Source organism: Gymnoscopelus microlampas (genome assembly GCF_963454915.1).
Source record: "Gymnoscopelus microlampas genome assembly, chromosome: 14".
NCBI classification, from domain to species: Eukaryota; Metazoa; Chordata; class Actinopteri; order Myctophiformes; family Myctophidae; genus Gymnoscopelus; species Gymnoscopelus microlampas.
The window spans coordinates 2,999,015-3,021,188 of NC_139951.1; the positions used below are offsets into that span (position 1 = coordinate 2,999,015).

The 22,174-nt window shown below is 40.5% G+C and overlaps 1 pseudogene across 1 annotated transcript in view; it reads left to right on the forward strand.

Moving 5' to 3' along the window:
• The window catches only part of LOC311060559 (CSC1-like protein 2), a 42,357-nt pseudogene extending 28,658 nt beyond the window's left edge, over positions 1-13,699 (forward strand). Inside the window, exons 12-23 of the transcript XR_014602915.1 lie at positions 1,545-1,678; positions 1,800-1,943; positions 2,604-2,760; positions 4,078-4,184; positions 4,703-4,789; positions 5,250-5,315; positions 9,070-9,232; positions 9,933-10,038; positions 10,416-10,583; positions 11,828-11,943; positions 12,044-12,115; positions 12,457-13,699. The product of XR_014602915.1 is annotated as a CSC1-like protein 2 (transcript). The remainder of the gene's footprint in view (positions 1-1,544; positions 1,679-1,799; positions 1,944-2,603; positions 2,761-4,077; positions 4,185-4,702; positions 4,790-5,249; positions 5,316-9,069; positions 9,233-9,932; positions 10,039-10,415; positions 10,584-11,827; positions 11,944-12,043; positions 12,116-12,456) is intronic.
• The last annotated feature ends 8,475 nt before the right edge of the window (positions 13,700-22,174 follow it).

Below are 22,174 nucleotides of genomic sequence, written 5' to 3' on the forward strand. Positions count from 1 at the left end.
TAAAAAACTGATCCAGAACAAAACTATATGATATTTCTTAATCATTTCACCCAAAATGTTTATAACAAATTATGACTATTTAAATAGAAATAACACTGTATGTCAGTTATGTAACATAAGAGATTTAAATAGGTTTAAATAGGATTAAATCTGACTTAGGCCAAAATAAAAAGCAAAACAAATTACAAAATGGCCTAAATCAGTAAATAATTTGGCTTAAGTCACAAAACCGTGTGATTTAGGCCAAACAAAAGGCCTATTTTGTCCTAAGTCACACTAGGGAGTTAGGCCATTATACTAAAAGGGGCGTGAACAGCATGATCCTTTTCAATTAGGAGATGGGCCATTTTACCAGAGGTGGCCAGTGTCATGAGGACCTGACTTAGGCAAAAATATAATTTTCCTCAAAAAAAGACTTAGGCCATTAGTTTAATAAGGTGACGCACTTAAAGTAAAAACAACGTTTCTACTATTATGGCGGAGTGTGTCTGTGGCGGGCATGCAAATATGGGGATCCCTCCCCATCACTACCTGTGATGGAGAGGGAGGGAGAGGGAACCTATTTCACACACGCAATGTCCTGGGAAATACTGGGTAATGAAACTTGGAACACACTGTTCAGCAATTTTTTTTATGCTTGTCCTATATAGTTCTGTTGTGGCAAAAAAACATTAAAAAAAACATGCTCAACTTCATTAAAAGAAAAAAAATGGACATCAAAAGAAACAAAACAAGGATTAACATTAGATTAATTTTAAAAAGACTATAGACCCTACTCTAGGAACGATTTAAGTCAGGAACGATGCGAGTTTGAAATGCATGCCCCACCCAGGGCACCCATTGTATCCATCTGTCCCTTTTCATGCCTGTGTCTGTCTCCCACAAAACGACTAACATTTTTCTCCAACATCCCACAAACTGCAACAAACCGCCATACCATAACATATTATGTACATTTCCAGGTACATAATGCTCCCGCTCCCTAGTTAGTACTGAGCATGTGGAATAAAAAATTACTCGCAAAATATAAATAAAGAGTAATGGTAGTAATTCATGAGAACAACTGTTAAACAAGTATACATCAGGCTTGTTTCTCCTGCTCTAGCTGAATCTCCTTATATCAACTTGTTTCTGGAGAATCGCTGTCAACTGTTGCGGGTTGATCAACCACAAAACATGGTAGTTTGAAGACCAAGAAACGTTCCATTTCGCTCAGTATTGGTCTCTAACTGCTGTGTTGAACATGTGCCGCCGCCTTTGATCTTTAAACAAACCCACTTAACCAACCACACCTGCTATTTTGCGTGTCTATTTTTAAGTGCAATCACTAAACTATGTGGGTGTGCGAGCAAACATACCATGAATAAGGTATTATTGTTCATCTATTTATAGGACCACATAATATCACAGTCGAACAATTAATTTAATTCAGTTTTAAAAGTAAATGTGTGAAGAAGTTAACGTTTTTGGGGATGCTATGCCCCCAATCCCCCCCCCCCCCCAGCGCTGCATCTAAATCAGGGTTGTCATTGTTGTTCCCACAGGAAGAGGCTGTATGCTACTACACCAAGCTGGAGGCAAAGCTGAAGGATGAGTATAGGAAAGAACGAGATAAGGTCAACAGTAAACCCCTAGGAATGGCCTTTGTCACCTTCAAAAATGAGGCCATGACTGCCATGTGAGTGTTTTAGTGAGGGGAGTGGGTATTTGTTTGTTTTGTTTTGTCTAACTGTTTGCTTGGCTTTTGACCCGTTGTAATTGTTGTTCTATGTGTCTTTGCCCGGATGTCCCCTCTCAAGTATCATGAAGGACTTCAATGCTTGCAGATGTCAGGGCTGTTACTGTTATTGTTGTCGGGAGCCAAAGTCCTCTCCGTTCAGTGGCAGCCTCTTCGCACACAGCTGGACTGTCCGCTACTCCCCCGATCCACAGAATGTCTACTGGTAAGAACGCAAATATTCGTCACGTTAGAATGTGACGAATATGTGTCCACTAGGGCTGTCATGATTACAAATTTAAGTTGACGATTAATTGTCACACAGATGCGATTAACAATTTAATTATGTTTTTGGCCATTGAACATCGGAACATATGAATAAAAACTTTAGGCTTCGTAATCAAAAAATTGCGCAGGGCCAATATGACAAATAACTAAATATAAAAAGAAATTACTGAAATATTTAATAATTTTCAAAATAGTAGAAATTGCTGATCTACAAGCTGACAACGCGTCATGAATTGTCGCCTAGTGTCCACAAGATACAAAAACGGCTAAACGGTACAATCCATCAAAATAAATGTACTCTGTCATACCGATGCAATGAGAGAATGAGGGCAGGTTAATATATCGTGAATACCCCACAAAAGCCTTCAAACACGGGTTGATGGCTTGCTTTTCTTGATGTCTCCCATCTGCCTGAGTATCAGACTGCAGAATGATTCGATTTCAGCCCACTTTTAAAGAGCAATGCGCTCCCTCCAAGGGGAACCCCCTTTGTAAACCACTAGTGTCTGTATTCTGGACAGCTGTGTCCATAACCACGGGTCATCCGTCGCTCAGTGTCGGTCTAACCCCACATTCCATGTGACCCGTCTTCCCACAGGGAGCGTCTGTCAGTCGGAGCGGTCTCCTGGTGGCTGCGCTGCTTCATCATCAACACTGTCCTCTTCCTCCTGCTGTTCTTCCTCACCACACCGGTCACCATCATCATCTCCACCATGGACAAGTTCAATGTCACCAAACCTGTGGAGTACTTAAACGTGAGCGCTTCCTTTCCCTTTTACCTTCACCGTTGACGTTATGGGACGCCTCATTAGCTAGACTTGTTAAGTCTGTGGTTTTACATAGTCCCTATGACTAACGACAATACCAACGGTAATCTCCGTAGCAATTAGAATTTTTGTTTTGAGTAAAAACACGTAACTCTCTCAGTGCCAAAAACAAGTTATCAAACGTATTTTTCTGAATGCCCTCAGTGCCAAGAATGAGTTATCACGAGTTTAAAAAAATAATAATGTTTTTTTTTTTTTTTTTATTAATTAGAATAACGGTGGAACCAAAATAAGTGGTGTCGTGTGTTCTAGCAGTTCACTGTTTGCAGGTCCCCAGGTTGAACTTTGTCTTGGCTTGTTCTCTTACCTCCCCATCTCCCACGGTTGTGGCCTGGGGGAAGGGGGGGGGGGGGGTCATTCATTCGGTCCTTACAGTGCTTTGTCTGTGGTGCAAATACATTGAGTTGTTAAGACCAGTCTATGACTTGGTGGAAAAATACTTGTGAGGGAAGAGTTGCTGAACTTGTGCAATACTGCAAGGATATCCTCACATCATGCAGAGATTTAAAAATCGCAGAGATTTTAACAATGTGCTCAAATTCTAGGCAGGAACTTTCCTTTCATTGTGTAGATCTTGGTAATTATCCTGCCTAAAAACATGTATTTTCTTTTCAAAATATGCAGTTAAGTCTGTTTCCACTTATACTAAGTGCAATTGTAGGTGTATATGGTGGCGTTGTTTTGTTTTTTTATAGCATTACCACAGTAGAATGATGCCGACACAAGTAATGTAGCTCTATTGTTTGTTCGGAGGAGGTACTTTAGCTTTCTCCCTGTTTTGCTGTAGCACTCACTTGGCAGGTGAGTGACCTAAATAAAAGGCGTGTTGAGGATACTGACAACAGTGTGGGGAAACATTTTCACGGGTGCTTCTCAACCATAAACGTCTCACATCTTAGCAGGTACACAGCCCACTTAAGGTTAAGAATACATTGCAAAAATGAGTGTTAATTCAAAATGTGAGTGACAAAAAACATAAGACATCAACACAATTCCATGTACATGTATCATATGCAGGAAAATGGTAGGGTTTTGTGAAGGCATTAAAGGAGCGGTTGTGCTCTTTTTGAATGAGAATCAGGTTATCGCTTAAGCTGGAACCTGCCACACATGCCACGCCAGGAGTTACAATGGAGAGGAGCCGCTAGACATAATGGTCTCTATAAAACCACAGAATGATTAGCCGTCTTCGTAAAATGTATCCGGTCACTTCTAAATTATATGTCTCTGTTATCTGTCCTCCAGAATCCAATTATCACCCAGTTCTTCCCTACCCTCCTCCTGTGGGCCTTCTCTGCCCTGCTCTCCACCATTGTGTACTACTCTTCAGTCTTTGAAGCCCACTGGACACGGTAGGTCCCTCACCAACAACATCTCACTGGCTTTTGCGCTCCTTCGTTCACACAATACGATATGTTCTCAGTTATGCTCCGTGTGTTTTCACCTAACCACTTAACCCATTAAGACCTGTGTCATTTTAGATTTTTTTGGCTGTTCAAAAATAGCAGATCTACAAGCTTGTAGATCTGCTATTTTTAATAAATCGTGAAAATTTGAGCAAATCTTTGAATATATATATTTTGAAAGCAATTTTTTTTAAAGCATTTGTACCTCAAATCTTTGCTTCTTGGGGTTCCTGGAACTAAATATTTTGAGATGGGTGCCCGCGGACAAATACATCATTTTGGGGGTCCTTTTATGTCCTGGGGGAAAAAGTTTGAGAACCACTGATATAGCGACATAGTTTTGCTGAATGTTCACACCCAGAATATGTGGTTAAGATCTTTGTGTGCATGTGCCCCAAGTGTTTGTCTTCTTTCTTTCCATGTGTAGAAATATAAAGAAAGATTTGTTTCTTTCTGTTTTCCAGGTCAGAGGAGAACAGGACAACCATGCACAAGTGCTACACCTTCTTAATCTTCATCGTCCTGTTGCTGCCCTCCCTGGGACTCAGCAGGTACTGCATGTCTCTGCTTACAGCTGTGTTACTAACACAACAGTCTACATACAGTAATATAAGAGTATTGACTTTAATTTTGTGATATTAATACCGCTTTTTTTGCCAATGTATTGTACTAAAGTCCTTTCATTTTCGGTCAATTAGTAATATGATGGTATGTGTATCCGTTTCATTGTGTATTGAGTACTTGTGTCTGTGGTGTTTTGTAGTTGTTTATGTGTTTGTATGTGTACCTTTTTGAAAAAATTCAATACAAATATTTGAATAATAATAATACAGTAATATAAGGGCATCTGTCGGCTTGGTTTTGTGTCTGCTTAAAGCTAAGTTATAGTTTGTTGCCAGACCACTTTTGTTAAGTGTTGTTTGGCAAAAGCCTTGTGCAATTAAATGTAAGTTGAGCCATAGTCTGCAATTAGTTCATTTCAATTAAAACCTTTTTTTTGTCTCTTTACAGTCTGGATGTGTTCTTCCGTTGGCTTTTTGACAAACGTTTCCTGGCAAACGCTGCAGTGAGATTTGAGTAAGCAGCAAACCATATGACCACCGGTGGTGTGTTCTACTGTGTTACGCTGTATACGCCGTATATTACAGTGCAGATTCTTTTTGGGGGAAAGCATACAGTCTAATAAACATATTCCCTGCATGATTATCGTATACCCTCCGAAAAAGCCTAGAACACACCACTGCACCAGACCATTGTACAGAACACTATACACCTGGATGGATAAATTACACCACTGCATATCAGCTTGCTTCAGAAATTATTTTTATACATTAGTAGGGTGACCACCCGTCCCGAAATCCGCGGGACAGTCCCGAAATTGGACCCTCTGTCCCGCGTCCCGCACAAGCAGAGCAATGTCCCGAAAATCAAAGATATGAAAAAAAAAAAAAAAGATTTTTTTTTGATAATAAATCGGTAAAATCAGGCAAAAATAAGAATTAAATATAGCTGCAAGCAGCGATAATACGGGGCCAGTGAATAGAGAGAGAGAGAGACATGGAAACGGAATAGATTGAAGAGAGAGAGAGAGTGACATGGAAACAATAGATTGATGAGAGAGAGAGATGGAAACATAATGGTTTGATTGGACATCTCAACCTACTGCCATTAACAGGATTCGAACTCTCAACCTTCAGACTAATAGGCTGCAACACTACCTATAGTGCTATAGCTTTGTCCAGGCTGATATTGTCTGTTGAAGATCATAAACTCTTGCCTTCTTTCATGAACCAAGCCCCTGTTTCACTAACACTAAGATCACTCGTTCACAAACCATTTACCAATGAAGAAATTGTACATCTCCTCAGAACCAAAACTAGTGAAAGTAGCTGATCTACAAGCTCACAAACCATGAAAAGTTGTGAGATTGTAGATCAGCTATTTTCAGAATGAAGTATGTCATACGTTGAAAAAACGTACTCTCAAATAAGCATTTCAGGTTATCTTTACCATTTGCACATGTATTCATTGATACAGTCATGTTGTTTGCAATTCAACTTAAATTAAGTCTGCATCAAGTGAGGCTTGAACTGGCGACCTTGAGATTGTGAGGCATTCATTTAAGGGAGACGCCATTGGCCCAACAGACAAGTAACTGTGAAAAAGGAGATCACACAGATGATACAGTTTCACGCAAATAGCTGAAAAATCCTGGGTTTAAGTGCTTTTCAAACTGCTCAAAATTGCAGACAATCTAAGGCCGGAGCTTACTGGTCAAAGCGATAGATGTGTTCCTCATGAGTCAAGGCACAAGTGTAAGCAAGTTTCACGACTTTCGGCCAAACGAGGCATGACTTTTGCCTGTTTAAAATTTGCATTTTCAAAAAATTGCTATAGCGCCCCCCTTTGGCCAATTGGAGTGAGATTGGTTTCAGTGATATTTGGAATGACTCTCTACATTACTGCAACGTTTCAAAGAAATGTGAGTCTTGCATGTATGTGTTAGGGGCAGATGAATAATTTTCATAAAACTGCAATAGTTAAAATCTATCTCCTCCTGGGATTTTTGAGCAATCTGCACGAAACGTTTAACACTTGAACTTTGGACCACTGCCTACAAAAATTTCCAACGGATTTTCCATAAGTGAAAAAATGCAGAAGTTAGGAGCCAATGACTGTTTTTCATATAATTCAAAATGGTGGGCGATCTAAAGGTCAGAGGTCAGAAGTCAGACCACGAAAGTTGTCGGGCATGAAGAGACGCATGTGTGTATCGAAGTTTCATGGTTGTAGGTCAAACAGGGCATGAGTTGTACCTGTTCAAAGTTGGCACTTTCAATTGAGTGCTATAGCGCCACCCTTTGACGAATGAGTGTGAGAATTATTTTTTGGTAGTTTTTCATGAGCATCTACCATATGGCCGAGTTTCGTAAAAAGCGTATGCACGGTTAAGCCAGAACTGGCAAAAACAAGTATTTTTCAAACTGCTCAAAATTGCGGAAAATCTAAGGGCGGAGCTTAATGGTCAAATCGATACGTGTGTTCCTCATGAGTCAAGGCACATGTGTAAGCAAGTTTCACGACTTTCGGCCAAACGAGGCATGACTTATGCCTGTTTAAAGTCTGCCTTTTCAAAAAATTGCTATAGCGCCCCCTTTTGGCCAATTGGAGTAAGATTGGTTTCAGTGATATTTGGAATGACCCTGTACATTTCTGCAAAGTTTCAAAGAAATGTGAGTCTGCATGTATGTTTTAGGCACAGATGAATACTTTTCATAAAACTGTAATAGTTAAAATCTATCTCCTCCTGGGATTTTTGAGCAATCTGCACGAAACGTTTAACACTTGAACTTTGGACCACTGCCTACAAAAATTTCCAACGGATTTTCCATAAGTGAAAAAATGCATAAGTTAGGAGCCAATGACTGTTTTTCATATAATTCAAAATGGTGGGAGATCTAAAGGTCAGAGGTCAAAAGTCAGAGTGTGAAAGTTGTTCAGCATGAGGAGACGCATATGTGTATCCAAGTTTCATGGCTGTAGGTCAAACAGGGCATGAGTTGTACCTGTTCAAAGTTGCCATTTTCAATTGAGTGCTATAGCGCCACCTTTGGACGAAAGATTGTGAGAATTATTTCTTGATTGTTTTTCATGACCATCTACCATATGGCCGAGTTTCGTAAAAAGCGACTGCACAGTTCAGCCAGAACTGCGAAAAGTGGCAGAAGAAGAAGAAGTGACAGAATACTGCCAATGACAATACGGTTCCAGAGCTGAGCTCTGGCCCCGTAAATAACATAACCCTAACCTAACCCTAATCTTAACCCTAAAACCGAAATAAAGAAACCAAAAACGAACCCGATCTGCCCAGACCCGACCCAAAAAAAACGTGTGCGCGTGCATGTGTCCCGCGGAACGGACACGTCTGTCCCTCAATGGGTCTGTTTGAAGGTGGTCACCCTATACATTAGTCATGCGAGTGTGATAACGATCTATTGTCCTCAAGGTGCCATCTGGTCTCTGTGACTACTGTCGGGGAATCATCGATAAAATATGAAAAATTGTGATGAATTGTTAGGTCATGTTGTCATAGCAATATCAGGCCTGTGTCAAATTCAGTCATTTGATGTTTTATCCTCTTTGAGTATCACATTACTGCATCAGAATTTAGGTACTCACTGACTGTTAGTTTTGCTGTGATAGCTCCATGAGCTTTAATCAAATGTCTATTAACATACGGTATTATCGCATGACTATGATTTAGGCCCTAAATCAAGTGGTGGGCAGCATTTTATTCCAGGGGGCCATACTGACTTTGATAAAGTGAGTGAAGGGCCACACATTGGACTATTGTATTGAAACTTTTTTACAGCTGTACTTTCACTCACATTATCAAACATATTGCATTATTATGCATTATAAATATGGACTCGAGGCAGACAGTTCCACTGTCACATTTAACATTTGAGTACATACAGATGGAATGCAGGTATACGCCTTCTAAATCCTATTCAACTTCCTATTAAATTTTTTTTTACAAAATTCTCTGTTATACAATTCCTGTTATTCCTATATACATACACTCTAATGTACATAGCAACATCTAAAATGACACAGATGCTTTCCCGGTTTTAAAGGTATAACGATTTATAGGCTTTCCCGGTCTTAATGGGTCAATATGTAGATTTTTGGGGGTCATTTATTTTTTCTTTGAGGACTTCAAGGGTGGGATTGAGATGGTCAAAGGGCAACAATGCTAATATTTAGTTTGACGATCGGGGGCCAGAATTCAGTTTTCAGTGACATTGTCATTCTCCTCTCTTTGCTGCAGGTGTGTGTTCCTTCCCGACAATGGAGCGTTCTTTGTGAATTATGTCATTGCTTCAGCCTTCATCGGTAACGCCATGGACCTGCTGAGGATCCCTGGTCTGCTCATGTATATGATCCGCCTTACTTTGGCCCACTCTGCCGCTGAGCGCAGGAATGTCAAGAGGGTTAGTGGATTGTTCCTCTTCTTGCCACGTTGAAATTAGTGCATAAAGTGTCTTGGAATAGGATTCCTGCACTGGGAATATCTTTGAGAGGGATGGAAGAACATCCCTCCCAAAACAGATTCCATTTTAATGTTACTGTACATGATCAAATCTGATAACAAGACAAGCCTGGGTAGTAAAATGTGAATTATTCAGAGGACATTTGAAGGTGCTACACTGATGATGATAATATTATATTATACATAATACTGTGTATTAAAACTGTATATATATCTATATATATCTATATTTTGACTGTATATAATCTGTCTGTCTGTCTGTCTGTCTGTCTGTCTCGCTCTCTCTTTCTATATACTGTATGTCAAATAGATGTTTAATGACGGTATGCCATGACCTATAATATCATATAGTTATGTTTAGCTATTGTTTGGTGGGGTTTTTAATGTTATAGTTAAGTTTAGGTATGGGGTTCATTTAAGGTTAAGAACTGTTACTTAAGGCATTAAGGTGTGGCTCTAACACCCTTTCAGGTTGGATTTTCTTTTTAGTGGTCATTAAGTTAACATGCTTATTTATTTGCAACCTCGTAAATCTTGTGATCGTAAATCACCACTTATAGGATTTACACATACAGTAACAGTAGCAACCAGGCTGCTTCCAGTCCAATATAATCTCATAACCCATCAATGTGTCCCTGCAGCACCAAGCCAATGAGTTCCAGTTTGGGGTAGCCTATGCCTGGATGATGTGTGTCTTTACTGTAGTTATGACCTACAGCATCACCTGCCCGATCATCGTTCCTTTTGGTGAGTGAACATCTGCGACAATGTGTCGGTTTGAAACGCTTATGCTCTATTTTAAACTTTGTCACACAATGGTGTCACACATTTAGAAAATAACGTATCTACAAGCTCACAGCGTGTCACTATGCGATGTGACGCGCTGTGGGCTATTACCCCTATTTATTTATTTTTTTGTGGCAGAAAAGAAAAAGACAGTGTTTGAACATTTTCATCTATAATCATCACGTGGCTAAAATAGGGACACCAGGTTGAAAGTGGTTAAAAGGGCCTAATGTGAGAAGACCGGGACCATGGGGGTTCTGTTCTCTCTATGCTGAAGCTTATCAACAGGCGTAATAGGTCCTCGGAGTGTCAATGCTGCACCCTTTCCCCCTGCTCAGGACTGTTGTACATGCTGCTGAAGCACCTTGTCGACAGGTACAACATGTGCTATGCCTACCTGCCTTCCAAACTGGGCAAAAAGATCCATTCTGGCGCCGTCAACCAAGTGGTGGCAGCTCCCATTCTCTGTCTCTTCTGGCTGCTTTTCTTCTCCACCGTGCGCACGGGTAAGAGAAGGACTCCATCTATTGGCCACTCAATGTCCTAACTTATCCCTAACACGTCTGTCTCCAATGAGGTTACGATGAAAACTATGTTAGAGGTTTGGGTTGTGTAGTTACACCTTGTCATGATGTAACTCCAAATATTGGTAATAATCACAAAAGACAGATCCACAAAAGTGGATTCTGCTTTCTCCACTTTCTGCCTCTACCAAAGTTTAATTGTGATTAAGTTTGCAGAGCCATGTCTTCCTAATTGTTGCCATCATTATGACACAAATAGAATGAATGAATGAATGAATGTTTTATTTCCGTGTCCGGACAATTTCTTGACCCATCCCTCATGGGATTATCAGACACATCAATTTTAAACTACAAAACAAAACAAAGTTACAGACATTCCAGTGTACACCCAACCAGCAACTCATAATACAGCCTGATTTGAAACAAACCACATACAGTACATACATTTATATATACATATATACCTGCATATAGAATACATACATATTTATAAAGGAATTCATCTATTATAAGTCACCCTTCTCCTTCTATCCCACGCTTTATAAAGATATTCTGAAAAAGCAAAAATATGAAGAAAAAGAAATTCAATTAAGGCACCATTCTCATAATCTATCAAGTTTAGATCAGGGGTGTGGACTTTTTTAAACAGTATATCTCTCAAGTCATCATACAAGGGACAAAATAAAATAGAAGAAGAAAAAAGATTTTTCTCTGTAGAGCAGTGATTCCCAACTTGTCGGCAGCAAGGGTGTTACAAATGGGCCCCAAATAATTGGTAAAACACTAGACAGTGTAATGATAATATAACATTAATATTTATTCCATAAAACCTTAAAGAATGAGTTTTCATTGTGATACGAATAAATAGGAACTTACTCTGTTGGTTTCATTGATTCAAGCCGTAACAAACTAATTTGATTCATCATTAAAATACACATGCTCTGAAAATGCACACGGCCTACCAATCTGACCATTTAAAACGGCAGCCGTTAAGTGGCTGTGAATGCCTTTGAGATTTTCAGGTGGGCCCTGATCAGAAAAGGTTGCTCCACTGCTGTAGAGCTTCACATGCAGGTGGTGCTAGTATTATGAAGTTAAAAAACAAACAAAATGTTAACCGGTAAACACGATGGCTCGGAAAATAGGGCCCAGGTTGAAAACCAGACATCCCTTAAATGTTTTTAAGTGCAGTCGTACAATAAGTTTCCCTCTACTTTCTCCCAAAGGGTTTTCGTCTGCGACGTCCATGTTCACCATCATAGTTCTGATCATCACAATCATCATCTGCCTCTCCCACGTCTGCTTTGGGCATTTTAAATATCTCAGTGCTCACAACTACAAGGTAACACTTGTCATTCTCTAAACGTACCATCTTAATATTCCTGACCCCACAATGCTCTGACGTTCACCTGCTCATGTCAACTATCTCTTGTCTGTCCCAGATTGACAGTCAGGAGAATCAGAATCAGACGGATGACGTCGAGAATGGGCAGCCACCACGTACCTCCCAAGCAGTAAGTATCATCAAACGCTCTTGTTCATGTCATTCCCACCTTCATTTGGATCGGTGAAGTTGTTAGCTAGTTAGAATGAGGTTTACAGATGGTGCAGATGAGGTGTTTCGCCTCCATTACCCACTTTATACCTCTGAATTACTTTATTCACTTCAATAAGCACTTTGTCTTATGATGATGTGTTGACTTCTGTGTCGGTGTTAATGTTTTTATATCATCTTTTTTGTGTGTGCGGTGTGACTTATTTTTGTGCACATTGTGCTGCACCTTGTAACTATGTATTGAAAGCTGCTTTATAAATCAAGTTTATTCACTTTTTCCTCTCACCCTCCTCTCTGCAGCAGATATACATTTCTCAGGTACAACAGGGCCCACATTCAGACGAGGTTGGCTCAGGCAGCAGCGAGGACGACGGCCAGGGGTCCTCACAGGGGTCCTCGCAGGACGAGGAAATAATTAACGTTGCAAATGGCCTGAATGAGGACTTTCAGCCTGGCGAGGACAGCCTCATTGCAAATGAAGTGCGGCACTGACACTGCCTGGAACGGACAGGAGGAAAAAAAAGCTTTTGGAGCGCACTGAACGTATGTGTATTAAGCTAGGAACCGAACCCACAGTTCTCTAATGCGGGATTTATGCTTGGTTGCACATTGTGTCACGCACCGAAAATAGCCGATCTACAAGCTTGCGACGCGTCGTAGTGCAATGCGTTGTGAGCTTGTATGCTACAGTATGTTAGTGGTTCTCAAACATTTTCTGTAGTATTTGGTCGTGGACCCCCATCTCGAAATTTTTGTTCCTTTAAAAATAACAAATTGTCATTTTTTTTTCCAAAACCACAGATCTACAAGCTCATAGTGCGGCACGAAGTGATGCTCTATGAGCTTGTATATCTGCTATTTTGGAAAGATCGTGACACACACACACTCATATATATTTTTTTTTTAAATCTTAAATGACACAAATGCTTTCCTGCTCCATGATCAGGACATCATCATGAGTGTACATCAGTTACATCAATTCACCTGAAAGATGCAACAGTAGGTAAGGTGAATTATTACTGCAGGTACAACCTGCCGTGAAAGGACAGAAAACCGGCTAGTATTTTGGGCATGTCATTATAGGCAAAAGATTTACAAAGATCTTCAAATTTCTTTACAAAAGTATTGTGAAAATAGCCAATCTACAAGCTCACATTAATACAAGTCACATTCATTGTACTACATACATACATACATACATACATACATACATACATACATACATACATACATACATACATACATACGCAGACTTCAATCCAGAACTTGCAAAGGAAACACACTGAAACCATTTATTAAATTGAATTCCTACGTATATTGCATTAGTGCTCAAACTTTTTAATTCCAAGGACCCCCATAACTGTAAGAGTGTACAAATGGACCTTACGGGTCCATTTGGTTCCATTTGTACACTCTCAGAGTTACACAAATGTAAGGGTCTAAATAGAACCCCCCTCAGGGAACCCTGGACCCCACTTTGAGTTTCAGACGTACTGAAAGACCAAAAACATGGTTCTCTTCAAATTTGATACAGGTAAAAGTAATAAAATCTGCATAATCTGACTGTTTTTTGAGTGGTGCCAACCACTCCTATATCTGACTTTGTCTGTGTGTCCGTCCGTATGTCCAATAAACAAACATTGATGACAACATCAATACGGGGCTCATCAAAGGCACCACTCTCTTCACACAGGGTGTGTTTTTTTCATAACATCTCTTAATCATAGACACAGTTATTATTATTAGGGTGGCTGCAAATGTGTCTACATACAGTATGAAAGCAAGGTATCTGTAGCTTCGAACATGGTGCTTGTTATGGTAAATCCATGACTAGCACAGAAGTCTAATAAAAAGACATCACTCGGGTTCAGATCAAGGACACCATTCACCTGTTGTATTTTTATACAACTAGATTCTACTAAGTCTCGGAAAAGACGTGCTGTGATTAGCCAGTAATCAGGAAGCGCGCCCCATCTAATATGGCGGCCGCGAAACAGACGCCCCAGAGTCGGAGGAGGCGTCTACCTTTGTATGTCTATGGGGCAGAGGCCTAGCCCCTTTTGGGACCCTGTTTACCTTTTTTGTATTTGGGAAGGCGGTATCCAGGGTCCCTTGTCGCTCAAAGCACTCTCTCTTAAAGTCGCGGGTACCACTGTCTCGTCTCGGGCTAATAGCTCGTCGCTTAGAAGTTGCAGAGATTTCTCAAAGGTACCAAAAAGAGCAATACTAACGCGCGGTTAATCTGCATTAATGCGCTCGGATCGGCGATGCCGTTTAACATTTTTAATAATTTAGTAAAGCTTAAGCTCCTCTCTCACACTCTGCTCCACTTCCCATGTCCCGCCTCCTCAACTCATGGGAGTGGTAGATGGTATGTCATGTATGCCATAAACATGCCCATTCTGTGACCATTAAAACATAATGATATAAAATAAATGATGAATAAAATGATGACATGAAAAATCCTAACACATTAATCCCCCCAACACATTCCCCATAATAATTAAATAGCACTATAAATGGGTGTGGTACAAATAGATAAACGTCACAATAAATGGGCAGGGAGCACGTAACAGAAAGAACACAGCAGATAGTAATAATGTTACGTTTAAATGGTACAATTTTACTTTTCATCGGTTGGTGAAAAGGATTAAACTACCCCTCTGCAACTGATTAATATTTCAATTAATTCAGGCCGGTTTATTCTGATTGTAAATAAAAAGTGTTTATGCACAAAAGCTGTGACTACTATTTTGATTGTGTTTGGGCTTATGAGAGATTATATTTGGAATATTAGGCTCTGCGTGAACGTGTCTCCCCACCCAGCTTAACACGTTACCTAAAAAGGAAATATAAACCGTGTCAACTTGCTTCTGATGATTCCTCTTTCAATGACAACTTCCCTGTTCTGCAGTATATTTTCTCTCTCTCTCTCTCTCTCTCTCTCTCTCTCTCTCTCTCTCTCTCTCTCTCTCTCGAACAGACAGGACTCGGTGACAGATAAGGGTAAAAAAAAATGTTTGATTGTGTGTAAAATAGAACTGTATGACTGTAAATTATTCTAGTTATGAGATATAAAACCTTTATCGGTATATGATGTATTCAGCCACCTGCCGAGAAATTTCCCTCCAACGCATTCACATTAATGAGTTCTGAGACACAGTACTGTTTAAAAAAACAATATAATATTTTGCCGGTCCAGATATGTCTCTGTGCCTGTATTCTCTGTTCACCAGCAATTGTCAAATGTGTTTAATAGGTTAAGGCATGTACCAACTCAAAAGAGTTTAGTTTTTGCGCAATTGAAAATATGGAAATGCCAATGAAAATAAAATGGCACATACAGAAAGCCCAGTGGTATTATCTGAAGCCCTCACCTAAACGTATTATACTATGTTTATACTATGTTATTATTTTATACAAAACTCAAAAGTAACATGCAGAAACACCTTTCTACACATGTGACTAACAGAAGAGTATAGCCAATAAGGCCAACTAAAACTAAAACTAACTAAAAATATACTACTGCAACAATAATCACATACAGTTGGCGATGAATAAGCAATTACCCCCAATAAGCAGTCTTTGCGTGTCCATGCGTGCAGTGCGTATGTTTGTCCGTCCGTCCATACATTTTCTATCAAAATGCTACTACTGAGTCTAATAAAACATTGATGGCTCTAAAGTTTAATATGGTAATGAATGTTTAGAGTCTAAACATACCATTGATGTCAGATCATTTCTCATCATTGATGAAGAATATTCCATCATTCAGAACGTACGTCCATTGCCTCAGAGCTCACCACAATGTGAATGCACACTCCCACGAAGTAGGGGGGTCACGTATAAAACGTTTATACGTATAGCTACAGGAAAGACTGTATAAACTGGAAAAAAGCGCCCTGTGGGAGTTTGGCCCCTTCCCACGTGAAAGCCCCCTGTACTCCCAGGTAGACAGGTCCAGTGGGCACCTAAACCTTGTGTGCAGTAGTGTACCTGATTTTGACATGCACGGTACATCATTATCAAAGCTTAAGTTACCCTACAACTTCTTGTTTATCCCCAAAATTACTGACTATCACAGGTACCATTTTGTAGGGCCTAAAATGTAATTTAAATGTTAATGCATTTGGCCCCTCATTTGTAAAATGTAGATATAAAATCAAATATAAAAATATAGCTGCAAGCAGCAATTAGCGGTTTCGAGAATAATGGCAGACTGGCAGACTGTGACAAGAGTGGCAGACTGGCAGACTGGCAGACTTTGACAGAGTGGCAGACTGGCAGACTGGCAGACTGGCAGACTTTGACAGAGTGGCAGACTGGCAGAGTGGCAGACTGTGACAGAGTGGCAGACTGGCAGACTGGCAGACTGTGACAGACTGTGGCAGACTGGCAGACTGGCAGACAGACAGACAGACTGTGGCAGACTGGCAGACTGGCAGACAGACAGACAGACAGTGACAGAGTGGCAGAGTGGCAGACTGTGACAGACTGGCAGACTGGCAGACTGTGACAGAGTGGCAGACAGACAAACAGACAGACTGTGACAGAGTGGCAGAGTGGCAGACTGGCAGACAGACAGACAGACAGTGACAGAGTGGCAGACTGGCAGACTGGCAGACAGACAGACTGTGGCAGACTGGCAGACTGGCAGACAGACAGACAGTGACAGAGTGGCAGACTGGCAGACAGACAGACAGACTGTGACAGAGTGGCAGACTGGCAGACAGACAGACAGACAGTGACAGAGTGGCAGACTGGCAAACAGACAGACAGACAGTGACAGAGTGGCAGACAGGCAGACAGACAGACTGTGACAGAGTGACAGAGTGGCAGACTGGCAGACAGACAGACAGACAGACAGACAGTGACAGAGTGGCAGACAGACAGACAGACAGTGACAGAGTGGCAGACAGGCAGACAGACAGACTGAGAGAGAGAGAGAGAGAGAGAGAGAGAGAGAGAGAGAGAGAGAGAGAGAGAGAGAGAGAGAGAGAGAGAGAGAGAGAGAGAGAGAGAGAGAGAGAGAGAGAGAGAGAGAGAGAGAGAGAGAGAGAGAGAGAGAGAGAGAGAGAGAGAGAGAGAGAGAGAGAGAGAGAGAGAGAGAGAGAGAGAGAGAGAGAGAGAGAGAGAGAGCAAAGTGCACATGTCTGAATTAACAGGGTCATGTTTTGCATAATGCAATTTAAATGTAAACTGTGACAAGTGGGGTTTGAGCCGTGGACCTTTGGCACATGAGACTAACACTGTATTGATCAAGCTATTCAATCCACAGCCTTGGTCAGTGAGAAGGGAGAATCCAACAAAACAAAACAAAAGAGGGAATGAAGTACATCATACATTGAAAACAACTACTCTCAATAAGCGTTTCATTTAACAATTGCATGTTTATTCATTGATACAGTCATGTTGTGTGTAATGCAATTGAGTTGAGGTCTGCATGAGGTGAGATTTGAACCGGCGACGCTCTGGTATCAAGGCAGATGATTAAGCCATTGGGCCAACAGACCCGAACTGATGAAAAGGGAGTTCACACACATGACACACTTTCACGCAAATTGCTCAGAAATACTGGATTTAAATGTTTTTCAAACTGCTCAAAATTGCAGACAATCTAAGGGCGGAGTTTACTGGTTAACAATTGCACATAAATTCATTGATACAGTCATGTTGTGTGCAATGCAATTATAATGAATTCTACATGACGTGGGATTCGAACCAGGAACCCTGTGGTTTCAAGGCAGATGATTAAGCCATTGGGCCAACAGACCTGTACTAGTGAAAAGGGAGTTCACACACATGACACACTTTCACGCAAATTGCTCAGAAATCCTTGGTTTAAATGTTTTTCAAACTGCTCAATATATTTCGGAATGGAAACTAGTGGAAAATAGTCGATCTACAAGCTCACAACGCGTTGCTATCTAAAAAGGTGTGAGATTGTAGATCGGCTATTTTCACAAGAAAGTATGTCATACATAAAAAAAAACTACTCTCAAAAGCATTTCGTGTTATTGTCTAAACATTGCACTTGTCTGAATTAACAGGGTCATGTTTTGTACAATGCAATTTAAATGTGAACTGTAATAAGTGGGATTCGAACCAGGGACCTTCGGCACATGAGACTCACACTTTACTGGTGGAGCTATCCAATACACAGCCTTAGACAGTGAAAAGGGAGAATCCAACAAAACAAAACAAAAGCGCGAATGAAGTACGTCATACATTGAAAATAACTACTTTCAAGTATGCATTTCTCGTCATCTTTAACAATTGCACATGTATTCATTGATATAGTCATGTTGTGTGCAATGCAATTATAATTAAGTCTACCTGAGGTGGGATTCGAACCGGCTACCCTATGGTTTCAAGGCAGATGATTAAGCGATCAAGCTATTGAACCAACACACCTAAACCTGTGAAAAAGGGCCTCTAACATGTATTTGACACAGTTTCATGCAAATTGCTCAGAAATCCTGGATTTAAATGTTTTTCAAACTGCTCAAAATTGCAGACAATCTAAGGGCAGAGCTTACTGGTCAAAGTGATACATGTGTTCCTCATGAGTCAAGGCACATGTGTAAGCAGGTTTAACGGCTGTCGGCCAAACGAGGCATGACTTTTGCCTGTTTAAAGTTTGCATTTTCAAAAAATTGCTATAGCGCCCCCCTTTGACCAATTGGAGTAAGATTGGTTTCAGTGATACTTGGAAGGACCCTCTACAATATTGCAAAGTGTCAAACAAATGTGAGTCTGCATGTATGTGTTAGGGGCAGATGAATAATTTAAAAAAAGCTGCAATTTTCATTGGCTTATAAAAGCTTAACGTTTTCACTTATGGAAAATCCGCTTGGTTACGTCTGTCGGCATTGGTCCAAAGTTCATGTGTATACAGTTTCGTACAGATTGCTCATAAATCCCAGGAGGAGTAGGCTTTTTACTGCTTTTTACTGCTTTTCATAGAATTCGAAATGGTGGGAGATCTAAAGGTCAGAGGTCAAAAGTCAAACAGTGAAAGTTGTTAGGCATGAGGAGACGCATGTGTGTATCAAAGTTTCATGGCTGTAGGTGAAACAGGGCATGAGCTGTACCTGTTCAAAGTTGGCATTTTCAATTGAGTGCTACAGCGCCACCCTTTGGCCAATGTTTGTGAGTTTCGGGTTTTCGCCGTTTGGCATAGCCCTCTACCATATTGCCGAATTTCATAAAAAGTGACCACGCGGTTAGGCCAGAACTGGCAAAACCGGCGGAAGATCATGAACTCTTACAGATGTAATAAGGCTTCGAGCCTATTGGCCTCGAAACCTTAATAAATAACTATTATAATAATTGGTGGGCAGTGTCAGGGGCCCACTGTTCTGGTAACCCTGCCAGACACTGCCTGGCCTTTTCCCAACTGTGTCATCACCTTTGAGTGTAATCTATATTGATCACATATTTGTATACATACTGTAGGCAACAATGTATTTGTGAAACGCATAAATTATTAGAGAACCCGCGAGGCGTTGTGAGCTTGTAGATCTGCTATTTTTGCCTAAAGTTCTCCTCAGAAAAGGGATGCTAGGGTTCAAGTGGTTAAGGTAAAAAAAAAACAATGATATCACACAAAGATTTGTCCGACCCCCTGTAGTAACTCTGAGGACCCCCTAGGGGTCCCGGACCCCCTGTTGAAGACCCCTGATATAAAGAACTGTGTATTCTTGAAATCTGACTTGCAACATGTGTCAGAAAGATCAATGCTTTGAATGAATGTATACCACCTTTACCACCGGTAGAACATAAACGACTCACAGACGTAAATTCACCCAGACATGGTTGAGCATCAGGGTTGTCATCTTATTGTTATTAGCCTGATATTATATAGAATAAAATGTGTTTTACCCAGGGCCTGGGTTGTGTTGTCTACACAACTTACAGTATAATACTTGTCAAATGTGTAAATGACACATTTGCTCATAACATTCAGTAGAGGTCCTACGCCACAAAGCTCATGCAGACAACTTCATGTACATCCGTTCAGTTCACTGTTCTGCAGATTGCACCAGCAAAGTACATAAACCATAAACATAACTAATAGCAATGTGATAGTTATGTTATAGTCGGTGCACTATTACTCTCATTACTCCACATACAAACATGAACCTGCTGGACACAGATCACACAGCCACTGAAACAGGTTGACACAGTTGAAACACAGTTAAAAAAAACAACAACAGCTGTTTCACCTAATGCCCCTTATGTCCTGCATCACACTCTGTTCTGCTACTGTTGTTTATTTCATGTTTGAGTTTTGTTTAATAAGATATATACATGCATTGTTTTCTGTGGCAGGTAATATTTCTTTAAGGAATACAGGATTTCAGGTTCATGATGTGACACACATGTCATGTGACTTTATTCAGGAAGTGCACTGGCCTCATGGCACAGAGAACGGCTAGGAGCATTTGGGGAATATGCATAGACATTAGACAGGAAAAGGAACGTGTACTCAGAGAGAATGAAAATGTGAGGGAGAAGGATATGTCAGCTCTAGATGTGGATTTTACTATGGTAGAATTACAAATAGCTTTGCAAGATACTGGATATACAGCTCCAGGGAAAGATCATGTTATGCCATGTTTCGTCAGCTGCCAGTTGAGTCATTAAAAAGGGTAATGATACTTTTTAATAAAATTTGGAGTGAAGGATGTATGCCAGTTGGATGGAAAAGGGCAGTGATTTTGCCATTCAATAAGCCGGGGAAGGATCCAGTTAGTACTGGGAGTTATAGGCCTATTGCACTGACGTCACACCTTTGTAAATGGATGGAGAAGATTATAGTCCGAAGGCTATATGTGCTGGAGAAGAGGGGGCTATTTAGCTCGTATCAGAGTGGGTTTAGGAAAGGTAGATCCACAATGGATGCTTTAGTTGAAGTAACTAATGATGTAGAAAAGGCACTGAAAATGAAAGAGATAATGGCAATAGTTTATTTCGACATTGAGAAGGCTTATGATTCTATGTGGAGGGATGGGTTGCTAATCAAGCTAAGTAAAATGGGTATTGGCGGGAGGATGTATAACTTTATAATGGATTTTTTGACAGGTAGGACGTTTTGTGTTAAGGTTGGAGCAGAGGAGTCAAAGGACTATAGTATAGAGAATGGTATTCCACAAGGGAGTGTAATTAGTCCTATATTGTTTAATGTCATGATAAATGATATCTTTGATAATGTAGACAATAACATAAGTTCAGCGTTATATGCAGATGAGGGGGGAAAATGTGCCATATGTGTTTAAAAACATAAGGAATGCAATTGAGAAGGTGGAAAAGTGGTCATATGAGTGGGGTTTCAAAATGTCAGCTAGCAAGTCTTGTTATCGGGTGTTTACAAACAAACGTAAATTCCAGGAGGAATTGACATTGTATGGTCAGCCTATGGAGAGGGTGAAAGAGTTTAAGTATTTGGGACTTTGGTTAGATAGTAGATATACATGGAAAGTACACTTGAAAAATCTAGAGACGAAATGTAAGAAAGGAATAAACCTGATGCGGGCTGTTGCCGGATGTGAGTGGGGGGCAGATAAACAAGCTTTAATGGACATATACAGGGAAATTATGAGGTCAGCAATAGACTATGGGTGTATAGTGTATGGGGTAGCAGCTAAGACATCACTACAAATAATAGATAGAGTACAGTATAAAGCATTAAGGTTATGTATTGGAGCCATTAGATCAACCACAATAAATGCAGTATTAATAGAAGCTGGAGAAATGCCACTGGAGTTAAGGAGAGAGAAGCTCACATTGGCATACTGGATTAGAATTAAAGGTGGGGGGAAGAGAATCCAGTAAAGAGGGCATTAAAGGATTGTTGGGAGTAGGCCTATGCCAGTTTTCAAGGAAGGGGGTTTGGATGGACTTGGCAAGAGAAAGTGAGGGAGTATGATATGGAGAATATGGAGTTTACTTTGACTACTCCAATTAGTGCTAGTCCACCATGGTTGTTTCCGGAAACGAGAATAGATATGAATAT